Raw genomic sequence first — 7,176 nt, 5'->3', positions numbered from 1 at the left:
GCAATAATTGGGTGGCAGAGTAGAATTACAAAAAGGGAACATAAATTAAAAAAAAAAATTACAAAAAGGGTTTACTCGGTGCGAACATACTGCTAGGCATTGCTGACCACAACGTGAGGCAGTTGACTGTTTTTAATTAGTAGGCACACACTAAGTGACTGCCAGTAATAGGGCCAGCTTGTCACCACTGATAATACACAGAACAATAATGATGACTAGAGTTGTATCTTTGAGACAAATATCTAGTGGTTGTTTAGCAAAAGCTGTGATGCTCTTACCAATATTGATTCTCTGTGGTGAGCACAATTCCTCATAATTGAGGCAAGAGGTAATTTATGACTCATGAAGTCAATATGTATGTTTCAGTTTCAGTAAGTTCTATTTCTCCACTTGTATTATATAAAAAATAAGTATGACAATATCAAACATATTATTCACAAGTCATGAAAATGTAAACAAGAGTTAACACTACAAATATATAATCATGACTATGTGAAATAATATATTTCATAGCAAATCTTTAAATCTTTACATTACTGGTGGAGGAGACTGTTATCAATACTAAGTAAGTGAATCGCCTGACTTGGACAACGACCTCAAAACATTACGGCTTGTAACGATTTTCTTCTTCTTTTTTAAACTGAAGGAATGGAACACACGCATGTAGAACAAATGATGTAAATCTTTAAAGTATTTTGAATGTCATTTGACTAAAAAGGACAACACAAAGTGGAATGTTAACATTTTGCTTATTGTCAAAATGCATTATGATCATCTTTTTTAATCAAGTGTATGTTGTCTCTCTTGAAGAGGGAACAAAAAAAAAAAAAAAAAGGGAATGTATTCAAAATCTTATTTTGATATATATATATTCCATACCGACATAGCATTCCTGCTGAAAGTGATATTCTATGGATTCTCTGTCAACATTGCAAAAGTTGAGTTCATAGTCCACATGTACAAATGCGTATTTAGGGTTTGAAATTGGTTTGCAGGAAAAAGTGTTTAGCCTGCCCTTTCCAAAAGTTGAAAAACTGCAATATGGAAAAATGAAATACTGTACATTGTACTTGTGAAAGAAGTTTACTGCTTTTCAAGTGGAAGGGGTTTATTCTTACACAAGTGATGAGATTTGGTAAAGTGTGGTGGTCAAAATGTAATATGTTCGTATGGTTAATAAGCAAATATTAGCCCTGGGCATATGAATTCTGGATGGACGAAAAAACAACAACAACAACAACAAATATACACAAAAAATAGAAATGCAAATATTGGCCGAGGCATATATGTCTTTTACTTATAAACAATGGAGTTGGTTGTGCTGATGATTTATTCATATGAAAACCCTGAACTCCACTCTATAATACAACCATGCTGAGAGGGGTGAAGGACATGCAGAAAATGACGTCTTGATTTTGGGTTTTATTCGAGTGTGAATATTAGATGTATACAGCAATTTTATTTTCGTAGTGAGATTTATCCATGAGCATTAATACTGCAATTAGATCAAATATACAAGAATAAGTAGACTGTTTCAAAGTCCTTTGTAAACTTATTGAGAGTGAATATTAAGTAAAAATTCTAAAATTATTTGATGTGTGCTATTTGTTATATAAAAAGAGGTAAATGCTGTTGTTTTCATTCAGTAATATACCATGGTATATTGTGTCCAATAGCATCCTCCATGACTTCTGCATGTATGTCACTAAATATGACTGCTTTGGACAGACACATTGTTTTTAGCAATTGAATATGTAAATAGATATAGGATACAATCATCATTAGTTTAAATCAATGCCCGGCTGTGTGAGCATTCTCACCAGCAACAGGAGACACCAAGAAAGATATTTATTGCCATAATTTTATGAAAGCAGTGAGGAGGCTTACTTTTTCTGATACTCTGTATGAATGACATAAGAAAACATTGTGTGGATATGTATGTGTGTGTGTGTGTGTGTGTGTGTGTGTCTTTCTGTCTAAGAGTTGACATTTGAGTGACGCCCCTTGTCAATCGCATCATCCTTCGGACCACTGGACAAATGAAACTGTTGACCCGTTCATAGCATCTCAGCCCGACATTGAAAGATATATCTACAATGAAAGATGGACAGTAATATATATGTCTGTTACTGGCAAGTGAGCAATGACCTTGGCCTAGGGTGTTGTTGTTGTTGTTAATATTCAGGTAGTACTTGCATTTGTTCTGTTGTTTTTTCCCCATATATTTTAGTTTTTCCTTTCCCTACATGTTCCAAACACCTCTTTTATACAGACTGTGTCATCTTCCTTGGCAAGTGATTAATTGCTTTTACCTTGATAGTCTCTGGTCACTGCAGTAATATGTCTATTTCTTCTATTGAGCTCCTGTCATGGTCTTTCATCCATCTTGAAAGACAAAGTGTGCTATTTTCAAACCTTATGGCAAGAGAGATGATTTTAGAAATTGTCATAGTTCACTTATGGACAGGTTTTCAATTTTTGTTGTCCTTTTAAATTCAATTACATAAGGAATAAAATTGAGAGAGTGGAAAGCAAATGAGTATAAAAAGATGAAAAGATAAGAGATTAAAACTGAAAGAACAAATCAATGTTAGACAGAAATGCTTATGATTATCTAAAGATTGTATGAATTGTAGTTATCAAACAACTGCAGATGTTTATTTAAGAAAATAATCACCCATAGAATGCTGATTGTGGGGCTAATGTCCTCATTATTTTATTTGTGTCTTGTGCTACCAGACACCTGAGAGGAGACTTTATATTAATTGATCACAATACCAACTATTTGTGGGACTATTGCCTAGTAATGAACTGCGCACTACATAAGGAAAAAAAAAATCATATTGTGGGGAATAGGAATTTGAAAGGGAGAATTTTGTATTTGTGACCAAGGGAACCAAGGAAAAGGTCACCATGTGTATGACAAGAAAAGTGAATGATCATACACTGCAGTTGGGTGGTGGAGTATCATGAGCAATAACACGACCATTTGAACATCAGCAGTCGGCAAAAATCAGCTCTTTATTCAGAGCTGTTGAGATGTGAGCAAGTAATGGGTATCATTTAGTACCAACTGGGGAGTTTCTTTTGTACTCCTGCTCCTGATTTTCCATAAATTGTTGGGAGGCCGCTGAGTGTGATAAGAGTTTAATGAGTTAACCGAGTGTCTTGTGTTTGCCTGAACTATGATATGATATACAGGCATATGCTTACAGGATTTACGTCAGCACCGAGTGGTGGGTACACGTGTCCGCTGTGAACAATACAGAATGAACCATGCTTGGAAAGAGATTCTGGGAGCCGTATAAAAGAAGAAATAGTCAAGTCTTTGATTTTAAGTGTGAATTAAAAAAGGGTTGTTACCACCCTGTGATGGTACGGGTGTGTCGCTAGATTAATGTCTGCTTTTTTTTTTCTTTTCTTTTTTTTAGCTTGCTGAATAATGATAGTAGATGTTTTTTTCTCTAGCACTTTTCCATTCTTTTTTTAGCAGCTCAGAACGCATTGCATTATATTTTTAACCCAGTCATAGGAATCAAACCTGTGCCAACACATCACAGTACAATCACACAGATGTAGAATTTGGGCTTCATGCATTTTCACGTACTAGTATTTGACGATATGTTCCCACTAAATTGACCTTTGACTTCAGGAAATGTATGTGATCTTACTCATTCAATTCCCTTATCAGTATTCTCATGAAATTGCTGCATGTGAAATCCAAGGACAGTGATGCTGAGCTACTGACCAGGAATCCATTTATTTATGCGCCCGAGTAGAGAGGAACTAGATCTAAGACTGTCGGCCTTAATTTCATGGTGGGGTTTGAATCTTGACCCTTCCTGTTTGAAAGTACAGTGAGTGATCCACTGGACCATGACACCTCCATAGTAATGATAATTATGATGATGATGATGATGATGATGATAATAATATAATAATAATGATAATATAATAATTATAGTAGAAATAAAGACAATGATAGTCATAATAATTATAGTAGTTCTGATTGTTATTATTTCATTATATTATCATATTATCATATTGTTTTCATCATCATGACAGTCCTCACCATATCTGTCCTTATGATTGTTAGTCTTGGTGTTTTCATGAACAGAAAGTAAGTGGAAGCAGTGGTAGCATTGTAAACGCCAACAACTCTAGATGTCGTTAGCACTAATGTCCATGTTTCTATACTTTTTTTTTGTACAAAGTATTTCCTCCACTACATCTACTACTATTACTGTTGATATGATATGAAATCATGGCTGAAAACCTATGTAGATAAATGAAAAAATTGACATACAGACGTATGGCATTTTCCATGATGATTTCTGTGTGTACAACTACAACTCTACAAGTATTATGTTTGTTGTCAGAGTATGAACAAGACAGAGCTGTGCTAGTGCTGCCTGCCACAAAAATCAACAAGACCGTTTCTCTGAGATGTTGAAAAATGAAAATACTTCTCTGTAGCGTTCTCTGATGTGTGTCTGAGAGATGCTGACCACAAGAGAAATTGTGGCTAGATTTTGAGCAAGGAGGGTATACTAATTGGAAACACTAGTACTTGAATTAAGAATGGAAATTTATGTCACGCATTTTGACGACGCACATGGAGAAGGAATGGGGAGAGAAAAGTGCACTTGAGTGCAGTGGAGCCCAGATCGGCCATTTCCAGGGGTGTACCGGAGAAGGAGTGTCTGTTTGAGTTTTGTATGGTGAACAAGACAGGCATGAAAGCCTTCTAAACCGATAACTTTCTGCCATTTTGACGTTTGCATCTTTGCATAACAGCGGAGACAAGTGTAAGTGTCTTGTGTATGCTTGTGTTGGATGGATGGGGGGGGGGGGGCTTATTTTTCTTGTTTGAGTGTTTCTATGGAAATGGATTCTTACGGCAGAGATGCGGTCTTTAATGGACATAACATATGAAGTGTGGGAGATGGGGGCACAGCACTTACAGCTGACAACTGTGAATGCCGTACCAGGATGTTGCATTGGAGAAAAATAGAGGAATCAGTTTCAATTTAAAAACAAACTAAGGAGGCAAGGGAGGGGAGGAATATAGTGGAATATGTTGGAAAGATGAATGGAAGGAAAGGCATATTGAAAGATATGAATGTGAAGATAGAGGAATTATCCCTGGATTGCAAGAATGTGATGAAGGGAAGTGTATGATGAAGGGGGTATTGGGAAGAAAGAGAATACAGATTGTGTAAGTTTGAGAGATAACAAACTGAGAGTGGGCTAAGATTCCGGAAGAAGGGCATGGAAATCTCTGTTTTGAATACTTTTTGTATTTTGTGTTTCCATTTGAAAGGAGACTTATAATCTGCTATCACATACAGTTCATAGTAGAGACTTGCCAACTTCAAGTATATTCACTGTCACTCTTTGCATGGTCAATGGTCTCTTTCTAACAGATGAAAGAATGAATAAATGAGTGAGTGAATGAAAGAACGGAAGTATAAGTGAAGTTATAAGAATTAAGCACCTGAGTATAGATAGTTGAATAGAGAAAATGCATTAATAAATCTTGAAAAATTCATGTATAATACAGTGAAGAAATAAGTGAAGAAATGAACATATGGTAAATAGATTACTTATAGGATGGATCGACTGATTGATTAATGGTTGGAATGAAGGAGTATACCAGGGAATGAATTTATGAATTGCTGAATGAAAGGGAGAGCAAACAAATGAATGAATGAATGAATGAATGAATGAATGAATGAATGAATGAATGAATGAAGAAAGAAATAAAGAAATGAATAAGGCCAAGAAGATAAACAAATGGCTTGACACCAGAAAGAATACATCCTAGTAATCTGAAGGGTATCTAAGTAAGTAGATTGTGGCTAGTTTTGAATAGGGATTATGTGTTTTGTGGGCATTCCCATCTTGTCTGATGTCATCCCTTTCAGATCACACTGACCTCTCTTGCCCTCTCAGTGTGACCTCCAATGACCCCTACTGTCTGTCTGGGCTGGAGTTACACCATCCAATAAACCAGGTCATTGACCCCTGCAGGATCTCCTTTTGATGTATTGGGGGGGGGGGGAGGGGAAGGGGTTGTGTTGATGTGGAACAGACTCTCTAAGGAGAAGCTTGTTGATCAGGAATGTAAGGAGGGAGAGAATTTATTGATTTATTGTTGATTCCATGGGGGATTATGTTGGGGACCGGTGATAGAAAACATTCATGATTGAATGTTGAGCTTGACTGAATACAGATTATAGTTTGAGTCACTTTCACTTTAATCTCCACATCATTTAAAGAATATGTTGTTGTTGTTGTTGTTGTTAAGGTAAGCATTTTTTTTTGATTGATGTCAAGTGATGAATATGAGTTTTAGAATTTTGATGTGGTAAAAGTTATTTCTGCTTCTCGTTTCTGCAGTATTTATCAATTCCTGAAGTGTTTTCAGGTGTGGAAGGAAAAGTTTCTGTTCTGCTGTTTTTATTTTATTTCTTGAAATGATTGTCAGAAATTTTGAAAACTGGAATTGGAATACATTTGTTTATGTTGATAGATTTAAGCAAGTGACTTTAACATTGTATATTTCCACTATTCATAATTGATTCCTTAAGGTAAACATTGTGAAATTGAAGGGCTGCAGTTTTTGTCTACCTTCGGGAATTCTTTTTTGTTTCTGATTTGTTTTGACACATTCAGGAAATGGCCCTAATGTTGTTAGCCTTCATATACCATAGATCTACAACTTGTAAATGCATAAATTTAAGCCAGATGTCATATACCAGGATGCAAACACATCAAGCCTATCTCAAGCTTTAGCACTCTGGTTTTGCTGTGTGTTTGCCACATGTCAGAACTGCCTACCTTCCGATCACGTGATGATATTGTACTTTGATTGATTTACGATAATGAATATATTAATCAATAATCGAATCAAAAATGTTCACATGAATATTATATGTGTACATATAAGTGTATATCTGTAATTTATCTACTTGTAAGGCTTACGTGCACTGTTGTACACTGTATTCATACACTGTTCTAATCTGTTCTAGCCACCACAACTGTGGTTCTACCGGACAACTTACAACTGTGCATAATGACTGCGTGGCGGCGTGCTGCAGTAGAGGTTTTTATTTTTATTTTTTTTTTTTAGCTTTAATACTTCAGTTTCATTGCCCAGTGCATCCAACAATG

This window comes from Diadema setosum, chromosome 11, assembly GCF_964275005.1.
Source record: "Diadema setosum chromosome 11, eeDiaSeto1, whole genome shotgun sequence".
NCBI classification, from domain to species: domain Eukaryota; kingdom Metazoa; phylum Echinodermata; class Echinoidea; order Diadematoida; family Diadematidae; genus Diadema; species Diadema setosum.
The sequence above is the reverse complement of the archived record's forward strand: the minus strand, read 5'-3'. Positions refer to the sequence as shown.